This window comes from Dermacentor andersoni, chromosome 7, assembly GCF_023375885.2.
Source record: "Dermacentor andersoni chromosome 7, qqDerAnde1_hic_scaffold, whole genome shotgun sequence".
In the NCBI taxonomy this organism is placed as follows: Eukaryota; Metazoa; Arthropoda; class Arachnida; order Ixodida; family Ixodidae; genus Dermacentor; species Dermacentor andersoni.
Genome location: NC_092820.1, coordinates 18,220,262 through 18,240,068, shown reverse-complemented (window position 1 = coordinate 18,240,068; position 19,807 = coordinate 18,220,262). Strand labels below are relative to the sequence as shown.

At 48.5% G+C, this 19,807-nt stretch overlaps 1 protein-coding gene across 3 annotated transcripts in view; it reads right to left on the bottom strand.

The window, feature by feature from the left end:
- Positions 1-19,807, bottom strand: part of LOC126535535 (Kv channel-interacting protein 4-like) — a 298,260-nt gene that overhangs the window by 217,991 nt on the left and 60,462 nt on the right. The gene's annotated exons all lie outside the window — the stretch shown is intronic.

Below are 19,807 nucleotides of genomic sequence, written 5' to 3'. Positions count from 1 at the left end.
TAGACTACTGATGCTCCTTATGGAGGTTTCAATTCTCATCTTCTTGTCTGCTCATCTTATGGCTTGAGTTAGCTAAGGCAACTTGCCAGGAGGAAAAGAAAGGCTCTTTTTTGACACAGTTGCTGCAAAGCTTGCTAAGCTCTGCAGAGTTCGGCATCTTCTGTGCCATCGTTTTCTCCTATAGCCAAAGGCACGACATAAACCTCACGAAATGGCAACAGTGTACGAGCCAAGTTTTCTTGTAGATTTTTGGTTGCCGAGGCCGACACTTTATACAAGAGGAATAAGTTTATGAACCATGCAGAGGTCTCTGATTGCACGTTTGGCTCGCAGCAGAAAAAGGTCTGAAACGGTGTAGCGCCGGAGGGGTGCATTTTAGCATCATGTACAAGAACAGACACATCTGCATGTCTACCCTACGTAGTGTTATTTGAAACTATGCATAGCGCACAATTCCACATTCCTTTTTCTTATTACATTCACCACATTCATTTTCATTATTTTTTCAGATTATCTTTAGGCTATATTTCACGTGGTTTAAGAAAGGATACAAATTTCTCAATATAAGGTTCATATTTATTCGAGATGAAAGACGAATGCAGACCATGCATATAATATTGTACGCTTCGGTGTGTTCGTTTAAAGGCTTTACATTGCGGTCAACTTAACCGTGCTGCAGGGATAAACTTTAAAAGCTACGAATTTTTCTTAGCTTAAAACAGAGCCATCTAGAAGAAATGAACACATGCAGCAATCGCAAAACAACTTGATGTCATACTGACGTCCCGCTTTGTAAAAGTACCGGGCTAATCTTTATGGTATTTGTTCATCTCCTTTAGTTTTATGACGTTCATGAAATAATTAAAACATGCCTAACTGAGCGTAACACGTGTGATAACACTGCCACAGGGCAGATAGAAATTGGACATGAATGAAACATTGATAGAACAATTTTCTGCTTGTTTACGTCTTGCAGGCCGAGAATAGGGGCAAAAACTTGCGCCCAGCTGCTGCGTAGCAACTGTTTGTCCTTGTCCTCGCATTTCTTACTTATTTATTTATTTCTGTATAAGTACTGCAACTCCGACTTCGAGCTTTATTAGAGTGCAGTTACATTTGTTGCGTTTTGCAAATTAGAAAAAAAACTGTAACAATAAAAGAAATACATGGAAGGGAAGTACATAAGTTGGCAATGGAAACACAATGCTGTACTGGAACGAAGCACAAGCGCATATATTAAGCTTAGCGCGGCATGCGACACAAGTCACTGCTGTAGGTCTGCAGCAAAAAAATTAAAGGATGGTTGTGATACGACCTAATTAGTAAGTATATTCCATGCAGTTATTTTCCGAGGCAGTAAACGAGTACTTAAAAGTGTTTTTCGAATGGAAAAGGAGTTATGGTCAAATCATATCTCTGCCTTGTGGCACATTCGGTAGAAAAAGAAATTATCTGCGATATGTATACATCATAGAAAACGAGTACCTAAAAGTGTTCTTTCGAATGGAAACGGTGTTGTGATCAAAGCATGTCTCTGCCTTGTGGCATATCCGGTAGAAAAAGAAATTATCTGTGATATGTCTACAGTTAAACAAGAATTTAAATCCAAACAGACGATTTCTTTTCCATTAGGGTTGGGTGGCTGGCTTTTGCTAATAAAGGTGTGATCGAAGTTAGCCCAGAGCATAACATAAACATAAGCCTCCCCGCTCTCTTCCGCATTTTTTAAAAATTTGGTTAACATGTTTCTGAGTGTACCGGTACGAAATTATAGATGCGCATTCTAAAGCTCGTTGAACAATTGCCTTAAACAGCCATCAGCAGGAGCAGAAAGTTTGAGAGTTAGTCTTAGATAAGAGAGTTTATAGTTACATGAGCTAATTACAGCATTTATGTATTTCATCGAGATAATTAGGTTCACGTGAAATCCAAAGATCAAGATACTTGCAATGCGCCGCTTCCAGCAGAAGAATGTTACAAGCTGAATATGTGAAATGAAGAGGACTACATTTATGGGAAACTTTCATGAAACCTCTCTGCTGAAAATTAAGAGACATTTGCCATTTCTAACACCAATGAATAACCCTTTGAAGTGCGTTGTTCAAATGAATTTGATCTAACTTGGTTTCGATTTCCGAATAAAGGATGTGGTCACTTGCGCATAACTTAACTATTAGTGGTATGTCTTGTATTATCTCATTTAAAAATAAAATAAACAAAGGCCCGAGCCCTGAGGGACACCAGAGTCAACTGGTGATGTGTGAGAACAGCGATCAATAAAGGAAACGTACTGTTTTCGATTTGAGGGATAAGCAGAAATCCAATTTAGAAGCTGAGAGATTTTAAATATTACATCTAATTTAAACAGCAGTTTATCGTCAGAGAATTTATCAGAAGCTACAGCAAAATTCATAAAGATAGCATAAATGTGTTTTCCAGAATTTATAGCATCAACGAAATCATGTACGGTAATTACTGAGTGCAAGTAGAGAACCCTTTCCTGAATGCTTGTTGAGATCTTGACAAAATATTATACTTATCCAAAAATTCTAAGATATGCTTCTGTTTTATATGTTCAAGAATTTTACATGGAGTTGAAATTAAGGAAATTGGACTATATTTAGTAAGGTAATGTGTCCTTCCACGCTTATGAAGGGGCATGACTCTGGCAAATGATTCTGGTGATGTAAGAAATGCAAAATAAAATGATTTGATTGATTCGAATAGTATCTGAGGTTCTTTCAAAATTATCAAGAACTAACCGAATTCACACAAAGTAGACTACGCCGAACGTATCAGAGTGAGACAAATAGCGCCGTATCGAACGAAAATATTGGATCATAATGAAACTAAACACAAGCCCAGGCGATAATGCGTCATCATACGCTCTAAAAAAAGTTTACTGCGTTAAGGAAAAGCCTGTTGGTAAGGTGTAGCCACTCTCATTTCCGTAATTAGAGATCGGAAGAGATGGGAAAGCTTCAGATCAGTAATGCACAAAGTCTGCTCTATCGCGTAGCATTTGAAGAGAACAATGCTGATTCTCCGTAATTTATAAAAAGGTACAAAAGACAGACATGGACACGACATGTCAGAGTCCATGAATGCTTGAAATTCTTCAATGTTGTAACATAAATTTCTAATACAGATAACGACGCTTTAATTAACGAGCGTGCAACAAGACAACGCCCGCCACTTCAAGACACATAATAAGCGTCAGCCTTCCTTACATACAGTCATGTTCTTAGTGGAACTCACTGGGGCAGTGAGCAGGAGGGCTTTTTTTTTCGCTATGGAATTAAGACTGTACTCGACTTGACATGAGACCTGTCTGCCCGTATTTACTTGCGTGATCAAGCGGCAGACAAATTTGAATTAAGGGTTGTAGAGAAACAAACGGGTAAAAATAATTTAGCTCGCAAAATTAATTTTTCAAATTTTCGTACTAATTCTGGTAAAATAAAAAAAATTATCTCATCGTAAATAGAAAAAAATTGTTTTTCTGAATATATTTGTTGTATTAAAAATAGGATTTTGTTTTTTGATTTATTCTTGCAGTTACTTTTCACAGAGCTATAGGCATATACACGTGCTGCATATGATGATTGTGTCGAATATTGACTGGCACATGCATGACATACTAACACATCCATCACCTGCACATTTGCAGCTCTACGTGTTCTTACGTCTCAGGCAGATTACTATACTTGGCCTATAGATATTCGCAGCTACTCCATGCATTCCGTGCATGCGGCTGCAAAACGGACGTATATGTGAATTTTAATTATACAAAGGCGACATCTATTCTAGAAAAAACAAGATCTCTTGTGGTTTCCCTAATACAGAAAGAAAGTGTACATTTTACTGGTGTGATCGCGGCACTCGAACTGGTGGCGGAGTTTGTACCGTGAACTCATTTCTTTTGTTATTCCTGTCGTATCTCCCTTTAAATAACTTCGTTTCTACAACCATCTCCAGCCTAAAGATAGTCCTTTGTGCTTGCTACTGACCTCTTGGCTATCCTTCCGGTTTTCCTTAGAATTACACAACGCTCTGCACAAGCTGCAGGTTCGAAACCGGTGGCATGCCAATTTGTGGTGTGTGATTTTAGCTTACGAGTCATTTCTTGGGCTGAGCCTCACCGTCATGTTACTTCCAATTCCTCCGAATCTACTCCTTACATAAACGCTTGTTCAGACCCTTCGGTGCTCATTACATCCGAAATACGTTGAAATTTGCGCTTGATGTGGCGTCGGGAGGATAAAATCGGTAGGAGGAAAGTCCTCTTTATTTTCGTAACGCTAAGTGTGCTGTGAACGCTCTTAAGAATAAATGAGTAGCACGGCTGTCGACAAGTTTAGCTGTTACGTTTTGTGGCAAGCAGCCATTATATCCTAGATATAAGACGCGCACTTAAGTTTGGGGCGAGAAGCATCTCATAGAACTTAAGTTTAGGAGACGAAGGGATGTCATAACATTTGCTTCCTACAGTAACTAAGCATGTGGATCGCATGCGCAGGCATCACCATATCTTTATTTGTAGCATAATTAGTTACATAACCAAACGATCGAAAGGTAAATTGAAACGGCAGAGCAGAAACTTGGCACCCGCTGTGGTTGCTCAGGGGCTATGGTGTTGGGCTGCTGAGCACGAGGTCGCAGGATCGAATCCTGGCCACGGCGGCCGCCTTTCGGTGTGGGCGAAATGCGAAAACACCCGTGTACTTAGATTTACGTGCACGCTAAGGAACCCCAGGTGTTCAAAATTTCCTGAGTCCTCCACTACGGCGTGCATCATAATCAGGAAGTAGTTTTGGCACGTAAAATCCCATAATTTCTTTTCACAAACTTGGCGTTGACTGCCACATGTCAGTCGTTACAACAAGCAAGGCAATATACTTATATTACAGCGTAAGGAAAGGGAACAGGAACAGAACAAAACAAGATAAAACTTGGCCGCCATAAACTCAGTGAAAATAATTGTGATTGCTTGTCGCGAAAAGATGACAGCGCATGGTCTATCCACAGGGTTTTAAATAATTACCGCGCACTCTGTACACTATATTATTTCAACGCCCACCTTTTCAAAATAAGGACGCCTAACTGTGGTTATATCAATGAGCACCAAAATGTTAAGCTGCCCTCCAAGGTCTTCCATCATTAATCACTAGGTACCGAGCTTATTATGCCACCCATGTATCGCTCTTCACGGATTTATCATAAACAGAAACACATTTTATTTTTCCTTCATACCGCACACATCTAATGCTTAGAAACACGCAACTGTCGACATTCTTTGGCTCTCTGATCATTCTCTTTTTCGCCATTCTTTATCAGCGCACCAACATTATGATGAGCCTGCTTAATCATCTCATGTATCTGCCCTCCCCACCGCTTTTTCTTTTTAGACGTGACGCAATGCCTGAAGCTTATGTTGCTTTATTCCCGTTCCTTTTTCTTTTTTATCGTTTTCCAATATTTCTTTTGCGTTTATATTTTCCCGCTAATAATGTATAACATGCTGTGTTTATTTCAGTTAGGTTCTGTTATTTTTTTGTTTTATTTCATTTCAATTGTAATTTGTCGCCAAAAGTATTTAATACTGCACATTCCATTCTTTTTTTCCTATATATATATATTGTCACCCACTCCGCACTGCGATGCCTCAGCGATTGAAGGTACTCAAAATAAATAAATGAATAAAAATTATGCAGATCTCACGCACTGTGGTAATCACGTAAGCGAAGCTTTCCGTGCTGGATGTTTTGGTTGATGATAATATGCGGTGATGATGACGGCTAAAGCTTAATTTCTTCAACGTTTAGGCCAGCTAACACGAGAGTGGTGAGTTGATGTTAAACGTTACCTTGCGTGCACCACTCCTGTTGGTTTGCGTAGTACACAAAACACACAGGGAGAGGTGTTTGCTTGAGGCGTTCTTGAGCGCCATATTTTATAACCTTTGAGAGGGTTGAGCGTTGTAATTTCCTCACATGGCACACCGCCTTGTCGCAGAAGTATTAAATTTGAATTGGAATATGGGGCTGTACCTGCCAAAACCACCCTCGGAATTATGAGGCAAGCCGTAGTGACGGACTCCGGATTAATTTTGACACCGTGACGCTCTTGAACATGTCCCAAAATCTAAGTGGACGCGCGTTTTCTATTTCGCCCCCGTCGAAATGCGGCTGCCGCGATCGGGATCAAACCTACGACCTCTAGCAATGCCATAGCCGCAAAGCTAACGCGGCGGGCACAGAAGTGTTGACTAGACGGTCGACCGCTTCCGTTGTGTCTCCTGGACCCTGCGGTGCGCTTTAATGCGGCTCTGCTTATGCACGCCCCGCGTAAGGTGCCCACTTGACATATTTGCAATGCGTTTATTTTTCAGGGCTAACAGCAACGTACTGCGTGTGAGAGGTGTTAATGGAGAAACGGAAGAGAAAAGTACAGCGCCGTTACTGCCTGCACCGTACCTTGAACATAAGCTTATCCTGTTTCCTCGCAAGCGCTGTCGTATAGTAGTGGGGTTTCCTTGCCTTCCCACGTCACCTCCCTCTCTCCTGTAGGGGAAGTGCCACTTCTTCTCCCTCTCCTTCTTCTGCTCTCCACAGTTCTATTGGCGTCCTGATTTAGGTGCACGTTAAAGAACCCCAGGTGGTCGAAATTTCCGGAGTTCTCTACTACCGCGTGCCTCTTGATCAGAAAGAAGTTTTGGCACGTAAAACCTAATTATTCTTTTTATCAGCGTCCCCTCTCACCTCGCAAGTTAGTAGAAAGGGAAGCGCTGTAGTTTGTGCAACGCTTCTGAGGGGATTCACGGATAATTGCAGCTGTCAAGCGGCTAATGTGGCGATGGCCAGGGAACTCCAGAGGGCATTGTGCACATTCGACACGGTGGGGTGAAAACGAGTTTCTGCTGTCGCCTTTCCTCTCTTATTCACGCCTGTCATATATATATATGGATGGATGGATGTTATGAGTGTCCCCTTTGGAACGGGGCGGTGGGTTGCGCCACCAAGCTCTTGCTATTATACTGTCTAATGCTCTACCTAGGTTAAAAAAGAAACCAAGAAAAAAGCCAGTATGAACTCCGACAATAAAGTTTTCTGACTACCTATTGCGAACTTTGCTTTTGTACGTCTCCGTTTTCTGTCATTTCCCGACTTTTCTTCTACCTCTTACTAATCTCTATTGCGGACATGTTTACTTTTATCCTGCTCTCGCTGAACATAAGGGCTTCAAGGAGGCCAGGAGTGCCTAAATAGACCGCTGGGTAGACGTATTAACATTCTACTAAAACGTGCTCCATAGTCTCCCTAGCTTTTACCGCAGCCACCACATGCTTTTTCTTATATCTCGCTTTATAGGTCCCTGTTATAAGGCAGCCCGATCTCGCTTCGAAAAGTAATGAGCTTCCCTTTGAGTTATCATAAATTGTTTCTTGCCTGATTTCGTTTTTTTTCTTTTAATTAGTTACTCATGGCCGGTTTCTTCTCCGTTGCCGCCACCCATGAGATTATTTCAGCCTCTGTGACTTTCCCCTTGACGTTCTTTGTTGCTGTGTTGCCCACCTTACAGGCCGCATACTTGCTGGTAAGCTTCCTAGTTCTTTTACTCCACTGTGAAACAATGTTTTTCCTGTACAGATACCTCAACACTGTCCCAGCCCACTTACTTTCATCCATATGCCTCAGTCGTTCTTCATAATGAATCTTACTATGAGCTTCCCTAACTTCAATACTCCAGCCCATATCACCCTGCACAGCTTCATTTGTAGCCTTCCCGTGAGCGTCCAATGCAACGCGTCCCACTGACCTTTGATACACACGCTCTGAACCACCCCCCGACGCTGTGTCGGGAAAGCAGCAGCGGGAAAGTCGAAGGAAGACGCAAAGAAAGCTTCGCTTCGCTTCTCGTCGCGCTTGACGCAGTTATCGAACTGCCACGCGCCTCGACTGGCTGTTCGGACGCCGCACTTGAAACTGCAACGCGAGCCTGCGTGTCGCGTGGCGCCGCCTATGGGGGATCTGAGGAAGCGGTCACGGATCCCTCTTCGTAGAGGTGGCGCTGCACATCAATTCACTTGCGGCTGCATGGAATCCCACGCCGCACGTCGATACTGTGTTTGTCCAGCGAAGTGGTAATGAACGTTGATGGATTTGCCGTGTAAGTCTAGCTCGCGATAAGAAGTCCTGGGGTCGGAGAAACGATATTGACCACGATGCGGACGGACGGAGTGAACGGCGTGACTCTCCATCGGTCACGCAGGCCGGACTCGATACGCCCGCTTCCAGTACTTGTACATAGCACCTACTTATTTATGATTTCCTTTTCATTCGAACACATGTCTTATTAATCGCCTCTGAATGAAGCCGGTGCTCGTTCTCTCCCGTAGGATTTACATATGAGGTGAAAAGTACTTGCATAGGAAACTTGAGCAAATTTAACCTAACCACCAAATATAATTTTAGTTATTCACTTCACGGAGCGTTGTTTATTAAATAATAGATTATTTTCAGGCTTCAATTGCGAAATTGGGCTGCCATTGCAAGCAATGGCGAAGTTGTGTATGTTTATCAGACATACTGAGGCTTGTGATGTGCGTCCTTAAAATATGCTGCAGAACAATCGGCTCTCGTCTCAATTTCACGCACCGGATTCCATAAGGCATACCAGCCCTGTAGACTTGATTCAAAGCTTAGCTATTCCTCTAGGCTCCAGTTGAGAGCTGGCGGTGGGAAATTAGTAAATGCATATTGCAACTTTCCAGAACTGCTGACTCATTATTTCAGTGGTGTTTACGTGAATGTCACAATGGCCGCATCGCATTGAAGCGAACGGCTAGGAAGGGCATTGATGGGCCAGGCAGGTTGAGACGGGTGTCCCAAGCGGTGCGCGTAAGCGCTCGCGCATTACGTTGGCCGAGAGAGGAAACTGGCACTGGCATGCTCTCTCCTTCACTAAACGGCGAATGACCCGACGCAGGTTTTCGGCTTATGCGTCGACGACAGGGGATGGCGCCACATGTGCGTGCTATCGCATGCGCCATCGTGCGCGAACAAATGCGGCGCATTACTGCAAGCTTTCGTGTAAACGAGGCTACAGTGGCTCTACACTGGTTACTTGACCGGGAGATGTTAGCGCAATCTCGCGAGGGTAAAAACAATAAGCGCAAGTAACCTACTTCTCCATTATTCTAACAGCAATACGGAAAACAAATCTAGCAACCGTTCCAGCTTCAATATCATATCAGCTACGTTGCCATACATGTTAAGAGATCAATACTTTTCTTAGAGTTTCGCGAAACTCAATCGCCTAGTAGTATTTCCTGTCTTGTCATACCTTCGCTTAAGGTAATGCTGTACCATTTTGATTCTTCCGAGAGGCCCATTTCCACTGAGCCATGCACAAAGTTTTCTTCAAGTTAATATTATTTTATAGTTGTATAAACCGCTATTTGTGTAGAGCATCTGGCAATCACTTTAAGCAACTTTATAATGAAACATTCATTTTAATTTTCTTTCGGACTTACTCAGCAAGCAATCACTGGCATATTCAAGGATAGCATCATTAAGTTTTCCTTTCGACAAGATGTCTGAATACAAAGTGCATATCAGAGCCTTCAGCAGGCTTTGGTTGGCGTTTGCAGGTCAATGGCATAGGCACATTTCAACATCTATTTCAATCAGTCATGGGTAGCGACGCGGAGGGCCAATTCAAATGAAAGCTGTGCGTTTTGGGAAACAGTGTTCTAACCGCATCTCTGGGAGCCACCCAAGCTGCTAGTCCAAATCAAATTCCTGCTTCTTGGTTGGGTCCGTCGACATACTTATTGATGGGCCAGCCTCTTTACGACATCCCACTAAAGAGAACGGTGACATTGTTCTTGTTCTGACACCGGTCGATTCAGTTTTCTGATACAACTGATTCATGCTCTCACCCTACGATTGCTGAAGCTCGGCCGTGTTTGGAGAACGCAACAGTAGAGCGCGCGCGCACGCACGCAAAAATATCGCCGGTGATACCATTTTTTCTGGAATCTGGAGGAGGGGGAGGAGGAAAGAGAAAAGTAGAAGGCAGGGAGGTTAACCAGAATAACGTCCGGTTGACTATTTTAGGACAGGTGCGAGGTAGCGCAGTTATCTTAGTTCACCTGGATTTTTCGAAGACGTTAATAAATATTGCGCAACATATCGTCACTCGGGAAAAACGATAGTTGCAGTTACTAACCAAAAGGAAGTAACTGGAAATAACACTCCCGAGGTAGTAAGATGTCGTTGGTATGCTATAGCGTTGCTGTTTACCTTAGCATTCACTGCTGATGTTATAACAGTAGTGAATAGGAATATTAGGCGCTGCAGCCACATCGCCAGTCGTCCGCGAGGCGCGAGTTGGAGATTGCCTGTGCTGGTTGAGGCGCAGACAACGCTGCATGCTGCTCTCTCGCCCTGTGAAGCGAATCCCTGTGCAGTCCTAAGTCGCCGCCCGTGAGTCCACCGGAACCGCCGCGGTGTGCAAGACCTCGCGCACAGTCACACCTTCCATGAAATCTTGGCACATTATCAACTTGCTCGGCGGGCCTTTCCGCTACCACATCCTAAACTTACTAGACCACAATCGTCGGCCTTTCGCGTGCTCCAAACGGGGTCATTCCCCTCCATGGGCCGATTCAGTCACTTCGCGCCTAATGTAGAACTCCAATGTCCAGACTGTGGGGAGGCGTACTACTCCTTATCTCATATGCTCTGGCAATGCCCTGCGTTACGCAGCTCATCGCTTACCACTCTGAGCGACTGGGAGGCAGTCCTTGAGAGCGGCGACTTCTCAGAGAAACTACGGGCTGTCCAGACGGCCTGCGACAGGGCGGAGGATCACAATCTTCCGACCCCGACGTGGGTGTGGCCCGCGACGGCTACGGGTACTCCCTGAAAAGGGAGGTACCCTAACGTGGTTCCTCAGGACCATTAGTAAAGTTCTTTGTCTGTCTGTCTGTCTTTCGCCCTGTGTTCGCATTAGATTTTGGTGGAAGTGCTGCGGTTCTCCCATACCTTGGAATTACGCATCCTAACTCTGACGTCCCTCATGGCTGACGGCACCAGCCAGACATCCCAACCGGTTTCACCAGCCGTCATTTGTGCCGCTGCCCAGTTTCAGCGGGATTCTGACACCTTCAGCGGCACCGATTAGATAAACGTTTAAGATTGGCTGAAATCGTATGAAAGAGCGAGCACCACCAACAAATAGGACGACCTCCTAAAGCTAAACAACGCCATCTTCTATTTATCGGGGTGGTTAAAAAAATGCCTCCGGTTTAGCTCAACTAATCCTGGATATGCAAAGCGAAAGCGCGGTTTAGCCTATTAAGGGTTGATTGCACTTCGGTAACTTTTGATTTAGCAATCATCGTTAAGCCAGGTATGACGGCTGCGCCTAGGTCGGTGGCTAGACATTACTGTGATTAGGCTTGGGTAGACACGCATCGTTCCACGGTGCGGCGCCTGTTGTACCACAGGGAAAGCGCAAGTGCTGTACATCCAAAGAGGCGCCGCGAACATGCGCTGCGTCGAAGCACAAACGGACAGGGCGCGAACGCGGTCGCTAAATTGATGATAGTGATCTAAATAAAGGAAGGACGCTTGATTCTGCAACCCGTCAGGGAGCACGGCGAAGCGTCGTCAGGGGAGAGGGAGTGGGAAGTGAAAGATGATAGAGAAAGAGGGAGGATGTAGCCTAATAGACTCCACTATGCGCGACAAGTGGCAGTCCTCAGTAAAGTTGTCAGCGTTGTAGCGGGCGCTTATAGGGTGTCTATTCCCGTGGAACTCCAGCATGCTTCGCAGCGCAGGAACCGGGAACAGCAGGTCAGTCTCTGTGGCCGCTGGAAGGCCGTGGCGTCTGTAGGTGTTGATCACTCTGGAGCGTTCTTGCGCCAAGGAAGGGCAGGCACAGAGAAGGTGCTCCAGAGTATCGGGGTCCCCGCACCTCTTGCAGGCAGGTGACGTGGCGCGGCTCTTGGCGTACAGCCGGGCCGCAGTCCAGGCGCAGCCAGTCCGCAAGCGCAGGAGTGTGGAACGGTCTTTTCTGGAGAGGCCGTTCTCTGGAAGCGGCTTGGGGGCCCTACCACTAGCCACTCGGGGGTCCGGGTGAATGGAGGTGAGCAGGCACCGTAGCCGGTGTCTCGTGTAGTCCGAAGCCGCTACCGCTCTGGTAACCGGGACTGCATCATGATGGGAAGCTTTGGCGTAGGTAACCGCCTCCTCGTTACCGGCTACCCCCACATGTAAGGGCAGCCAGTCAGGGGCGTAGCCAGGGGGGGGGGGGGCTTATGGGGCTTCAGCCCCCACCCCGAAATTTTTTCGTTCTGTCCATACACCGCCCACCCAAGCAATCCCCGGTGCCGGAAATCATTCTGAATTTTTTCTAGAATGTCTTTTTCACGCTCGGAAAGACATTTCAGCGCGAACCTTGCGAACTCGGGCTGGATTTCGCGGCAGCGCCCATGCACCAGGAGTCACAACACGCCAAGCAGCCCCATCCGAGCACAAAGTTTCAAGGGCGTTTCGATGGCGAACGGGCTCGCCACGGCATCTTGCGGAGGCCGCGGAATCTACGCAGCGCGTGAATGTGAATTCCGAAATTTATGGGTATAAAGTTCTCATAAAGTTTTGATGTGAAAGGTGCATTGACATTCCCGAAGTTGTGCTTTAGATTTTCAATCGCGGAACTTTGTGGGTTTGATGTTACTATAAATATTGGACGCCAAAGGTGCATTGACGTTTCTAAAGTCTTACATCGGACAATACAACGAGACAATTCAAATCAACACACTATCACACAAGTTGACAAAGCCAGCAGCGAGTTCGAATGAGATGAAGCGTCGTGGTGGTTCATTCGTGCCGTAATGACACGTAAAAAATACCATTCTTTTTCCCCTACGCCAAAGCATCCATGTCAAACTCTAAAGTCAGCCAAGGTAACTACGTTCTTATTTATTTTTTTCTACTTCGACTTTTATTCGCGAGGACACATTCAGCCTCTTCAATTTTTTTGTCCTCGCTATACCCTACCCGCGGACTGCCAGAGGCAGCCAGAGCGCATGAGTTTTTCTGGTGTTACCACAAAGCACCTATACATTCTGGTGTTACCCCGACCACCGCGCGGCGCACTTCGGTGCGCGCTCGCTTTTCTCTGGCCGAGTGGATTTTCGCCTGGCATAGTTTTGGGCACTTTCTGGCTAGTAGACGAGAAAAAGAAACTATCGTCGCTCACCGCCATCACTGTGGGGACTCGACGCACCGCAATCGCCTGAGCGCAACCTCTCCGGAAAGTCTTGTCTCGCAAGTGTAGGATACCGAGCAGTACGCGTATGGTTCTCGGTGGACCAAGTGTCTCACGTTTTCTTCGATATTCTTTCGGTAGTTACATTAGGTGCCCAGAGTAGGCAATTGATTGTGGCAAACATACTTTGCGCTTTTTTCATTTCGGTGCCCCGGCCCCACAAAAGAAAATAAAAGGACATTGTTGTGGCGCAGCGAATTGTCGTATGGTGAAAGTTCGATTTTGTTACTTCTTCTTTTGCAGACAGTAATGGGCCACGGGACGCTTCAGTTGCCGGATAGTATAATTATATAGTATTGCGATAGCAATTATATGGACACTCCAGGCGCACTCCGCCGTCGCCGTCGGCCTCTTGTTTCGTATAAAGTCCAAGGGCGATAACATCGTGACCGCGCGCGGCATGCTGAATGTGCGAGTGAAAGCATAGGGAGGGGCATGGAGGGCTGGAATGGGTGAGACGACGATGGTGGCTCAGTCTTGTGTGCGCAAAACAGCAAAGCGGGGAGCAAGCGCGCCGCCTTCCGTCGCGCGCGATACATCGGGGGGAGTGGATGGAATGGGGGTGGGATCTAGGATTCTGTAAATGTCTGATTGCGCAACATGTTTATTTGCTTTGTTGGACGCATTGTATACAGTGACTTTTTTTACATACGTAGATTTATTAGACACTATACGTATATTTAAATATCTTGTTGCGGGGTTTTGTGTATACGTGCAGTGAACTATGTTTCCAGTGAAACTTTTTCCCCTTTTATCAAGCTGTATCTTCGCATTTGTATATTCCATTGTATCGTCGCATTTCTAATGTACGAAGGCGAGTCAAATGAAAGTCAGCCAACCCACCCCGCGCAATAATTTTTCGGTCCATTATCTGCGAGGTATGCACGTGACGCAGAGGCATCTCTTTGTTACAAAAGTGACACGCAGGTGTGAGTATCAAGGTTGTTTAATGCTCCCATACGCTGGATTGAACATGGTTGCGCGACATAATGGACGCTCTAGAAGTTGAGCACCGTGATGCCCTGACGTTTTCGACAGCTGAAGGTATTTACCAAAAAGAAATTAGTCGCCGTATGGCTGCCGTGTACGTTGAACATTGCATTTCATTGGCCACTGTGAAGCGTTCGAGCAAACGGTTCAAAGAAGGACGTGAAAGTTGCAAAGACGATCCAAGACCGGGCCAAAGGCACTGTGCAATCATCCCTAACAAAATTGCCAAGGTTGATGAGCTGATGAGACAAGAACGGAGGATAAGCATCGATGAACTGGCAGAGCGCGTGAACATCAGTCACGGTTCGGTTCACGCCATAATTCATGAACATCTCGGTTATCTGCTCTTGTGTGCGCAATGGTTGCCCAAGATTTCAATCTACGGCCAGAAGACGGATAAGTTCAGCGCTGCCTTGACTCATCTGACCCGGTATCACAATAAGGGGGACGACTTGTCTCCAATTGGGATAGGGGACGAACCATGGTGCCACTTCTACGAACCTGAAACCCGACAGCAAAGCTTACAGCTACATAGTTTACATAGTTTTAAACATAGTTTTACATAGTGTTAAATTGATAGTTTAGATTTCTGAAAATTCGGTATTTTGCTGATTTTTTCATAAAGAATTGACAAACTAAATGGAAAATTCGAAACAAACAGTCACTAGAATTTAAGTTTTTCTATTAAATGCAACAAACCTCGTCAAATTTGGTACATTGGTTGCCGAGAAAAACTAATTCTCCATTTTCATGTATTTAGATACGAACACTCGGTTTCCTCTTAAGGAGGAAACCGAGCTGCAATGTGAGCCCCCCCCCGAACGAAATTTCTGGCTACGCCACTGCAGCCAGTGGAAGGATATTGGGATTCCGGCGGTGGCTAGAGCCGTTAACTTGGGAAGCAGCAGCACCACTGTAAGTCCTGCGTGTGGTGGGTTGACGAGGGCCTCGAGCGCTGGCTTGGAGTCGCACACCACCGCCACCGGCTGCTGGGGAAGGTGCTCAGCAAGGAGGTCGGCAGCCAGGTGCAGCCCCGCGAGCTCAGCTGCAGTAGAGCTTGCTGTAAACGGGAGCCTACACTGCCTGTGACAGGCGAAAGTTGGAACTGTGCATGCCAGTGCTGCCGACCCGCTGGGGAGGACTGAACCATCCGTGAACACCAGCAGGTGTCCTTCCAACTCCTGCTGGAGCTTGCAGGCTGCCGCCTGCTGCAGGGCTGCGGGTGGTGCTCTCCGCTTGGCTATCCCTTTGAGGGAGAGATGCACATACGGAGGTCCATGATGGGGAGGAGGAAGAGCCACTGCCACAGGTAGTTGGGGAACTGTCTCCTCATAGAGGTGACACAGGCTGCCCATACGTGAAGCCGGCAGGCTCCGGAGCTGGTCTAGGAGAGCCTGGCCGTCTGGTGCGCGATTTAGCCTGTCAATATGCCCCAGTCCCCGTTGCAACATGAGCAGTGACAGTGGCCATTCGCCGGCCTCAGCCAGTGTTGCGGCTATCTTGGAGTGCCTTGGAAGCCCCAGGACATTTCTGATGGTCGTCCTGTGCAGAACCTCTAGTTGTGCTTTCCTGGCATGCGTCAGGGAAACCAGCGGCAGGGCATACAACAAGGACGATGTTGCTGCAGCCTTGTTCAGGCGCAGGGCCCACTTGGTGGAGCATCCTCGGCCTCGTTGAAGGAGTCGGCCCACGGGTGCTTGTACACGGTGCACCTTGGCGCTGAGGGCCTTAGTAGCCGGGATCCACGTCAGCCGGTGGTCTATGGTGAGGCCAAGGTACGTCACTGTCTGCTTCCACGGAAGGGGGTTGGTGCCGATTCTCTACTGGTGGACGCTGGGGCGGAAGGCAGCCCTCGGGTGTATCAGTAGGGCCTCCGTCTTTGCAGGAGAGACGGTTAAGCCGATGCTCCCGAGGAATGTTGTCACTGCGTCCAGGGCCCCCTGCAGTGATCTCCGGACGGCTGGAAGGCACCGCCTTGGTCCCTGGACCCAGAGCGCCACATCATCAGCGTAGATGGAGCACTGTGTGTGGTACCAGGTGTCTGCCGGTAGTGCGGCTGGCAGACCTGCCAGGGCTGCATTGAACAGAAACGGGCTCAGCACCGGTCCCTGCGGCACGCCGGTGGCGATGACTCGAGGGGTGCTGAGCGCCTGGCCCACTCGTACTCGGAACGTTCTTCCCGCAAGAAAGGCAAAGACAAAACGCCTGAGGCTGCCAGTGATACCGACGATATCTAAGGAGTCCTCGATGACCTCGTGGGGCAGGCTGTCGAAAGGCGCTCTGCACGTCAAGCAGCACGAGAAGGGCCACGTCACCACTGTTTTTTGCATCCTCCAGTGTGGCCACGACATCGGCGATGGAGTCGGCAGTGCAGCGGTGGCGCCTGAAGCCGGTCTGCTGCTCGCGGGAAGTAGTGCACCTGCGCGGCGATCCACTCCATACGTGCCAGGACAATCCTCTCCGTCACCTTACAGGCGGCAGAGGTGAGAGACACCGGCCTGTACGAGGAGGGTGCCGCCGCAGGTTTCCGTGGCTTAAGGACTGGCGCCACGACCGCGGTGAGCCAGCTGTCTGGAAGAGCCCCAGTGCTACAAATGGCGTTGAAGTACTCCAGGAGACGGTCTTGCTCTGCATCTTGCAGGTTCCGAAGCATCTGGAACGTGATTCCATCCGTTCCTCGAGCGCTCCGTCGCTTGTTTTGTCCTAGGGCAGCCTTCAGCTCATGCACCCGGATGGGCTCGCAGCAGAGAGCATTAATCTGCTCGAGCACCCATTCCGGATCCGTGGGGGGAAGGTACCGAGGCCCAGTAGTTGGCGGAGGCAGGACCCACTGTACCAGGGGCCGGGCGGTAAACCGGTCGGCTAGTAACTCCGCCAGAGTAGATGCGGAGATGCCCTGGGAAATGGCTGCTGAGAGCACCTGTCGTTGTACACGAGGTCCTATCAGCGAGGCCCTCAGCAGGCGCCAGGCACTAGCTCCATCCGGCGCCCTGATGATCGTGGCACAGATGCCCTGCCAGCTTTGGCGCCTGCGTTGCCGGGAGTGTCGTCTGCAGGTGACGTCGATGCGACGGTGTTCCGTCCAGTGCTTCGCCTGATTGGTTCGCAGTGCTCTACGTTCAGTCCTGCGCCTGGCAGCTCGTAGCTGGAGGTGCCGAATGTCTGGTGCTGGTTGGCCCTCCTGCGCAGTGGACCAGACTGTGGCTGCACGGCCCTGTCCGCCACTAGCTGCAGGAAGTCCGTTGTACTGGTGTCCTGCTGGCACAGCTTACGGAAAGCACTCCAATCGACAGTGGCGTACACGCGTGTCCGGGGTGTCTTGCCCCTGAACGGGGCCAGCACGATAGGGAAGTGGTCGGACCCCCAGGTGTCCGGTTGCGGTGTCCAAGTGTATTGGCAGCCCTCAGTAGCCAGGCTCACGTCAATAACCGTGCTGATGGCACGGGATGTGCGCCGGACGAAAGTGGGAGCCCCGGTGTTTAGAACATTCAGACCCAGCTGGTTAACAACGTAAATTGATCTCGACATTGCGACGCCTGTTGCATTCCTGACCCTCTCCAGCAAAGCGGCTCGACGGGCGATATCCGCGGGTTGGTCAGACGCCGCTTGGCGACGAGGGCTCAAAGCCTCCCGTTCCCGCGCAACGCTCAGAGAAGCCGGCCCCGTCTTCGCTCTCATCCATGGCCAAACTCGCACTGACTAGGCGTGCGCAGCGTTCCTCTCAGCGAGGCGCGAGGCGACTAATCTGGTCAGGCGGAGACTCAACTGCGGAGAGCGCATGTGCAAGGCGGCGGCTGAGCAGGGCGCGGTGAGGCACGTGATGCGTTACCAAGGCTACGGTGAAGCTGCACTCAAATGAAGGTCAGATTGCTGGCGATGGCGAAACTAGGCTCGACGCGGTTAGTAAAGCTTTCGCTTTAAACCACGAAGCCGATCTCCGCACGTGGGCACGCTTCAAAACCAGCATCGCAAAAGTTTTCGGCTGCCCTGGCGTGCGCAAGCGTCACGCTGAATAATGCCTACGGGTGGACTGACCCATGTTCAACTGCTGTTCACATGGAACACTTCTCCACTTCAGTCCTCAAGGTTCTCACTTGAGTATTTGCTACTACCACCAAGATCTGCACCAGCGCGGCTCCAGGCGGGCTCACGCCCGACACCTTCAACGCCCACCGCTGCGGCCCTCCTACTCGTCGCGACTTAGCACCCCCACATTTCGTGCTTTTCTGCCGGCGACAGCCGGGGATAGGCGCGACGCTAGAGCGCCATCCATTTTCGGGGTTAGTTGCTTCGGCAGGTGAGTTGTTACACACTCCTTAGCGGATTCCGACTTCCATGACCACCGTCCTGCTTCCCGTCCTGATTCCTGCAAACTGGTGAAACGGTTACCAGCTATTTAGAGGACATCGTCGGCGTCTGCTGGAGTGTCAACGGGATGACAGTGGAGGCGGACAACGTACGTCACATCATGACGGGCTTTGCCAGAGTTTCGACGAGCTCTGCAGAGCTCGTCATTTCAGGCGGCGCCCACCTCTGTCCGATGACACCCTCGCGAGCACGACCACCGCTCCTGACATGGACTCCCTGCTCTGCCAGATGAAGGAGTTCGTCCGTGCCAAGGTGGCTCGTCAGCTTTCGCTGCTGCCCTCAGCCGCGCAACCACACTCGCATTTACCAGCCAACTTTATCCAGGTCATATAGCAGCAAGTTTGCGTAGCTCGGCCTTCTGCCCGCGAGACTCCGCCGGATCCGCCTTCTGTTGCCTATACCGATGTGACTGCACCTCTCAGCTATGCCCAGGCTATCGCACGGCCATAGCCTTAGCCCGTTGCGCCATTCCTATAAACCATGCCACTGCCGTTCAGCTCTTCACTTCCTTCTGCCAAAGCACCCACACAGCAGTGGACAATGGCGCACTCCCGGCAACCGGCCAATATGTCTTGCGTGTGGTCTACCTGGACACATTGCAGGATTTTCACGGCGGCGCGCAACATGCTATCGCCGTAGCTTCTCGGACTAATGTGATTGATGCATATTTGGAAGGCGTCGCTGCAGTCGCCCTCATCGACACTGGTGCCGCAGTTTGACTTGTTTGTCTCAAACTTTGCCGTTTACTCAGAAAGGTTACGATGCCAGTGTCAAACGTGTCACTTCGTACCGCATCACGCCTGTGGCTACGTGTAGTACTCGCGTTGTGATTAACGACCTCCTCTGCGTCGTCGAATTTTCGGTACACTATTAATTTTTAGTGCTCTATTTTGGTACCACTGATAAGGCAGTCGTTGACTGTTCTCGTCCTGAAGTGGAACTTCAACAATTTACGACGTCCCATTTCTTGACGCTCACGAAGCTGAAGATAAAGTATTTGTTGCAGAAGACGTTGCCATAGCACCGCACTCCTCTGCCCTTGTCACGGTGTCCTACAGTATCGTCGCTGATAGAAGCGTACTTTTTACGCCGTCTGCAATCTTCGTCC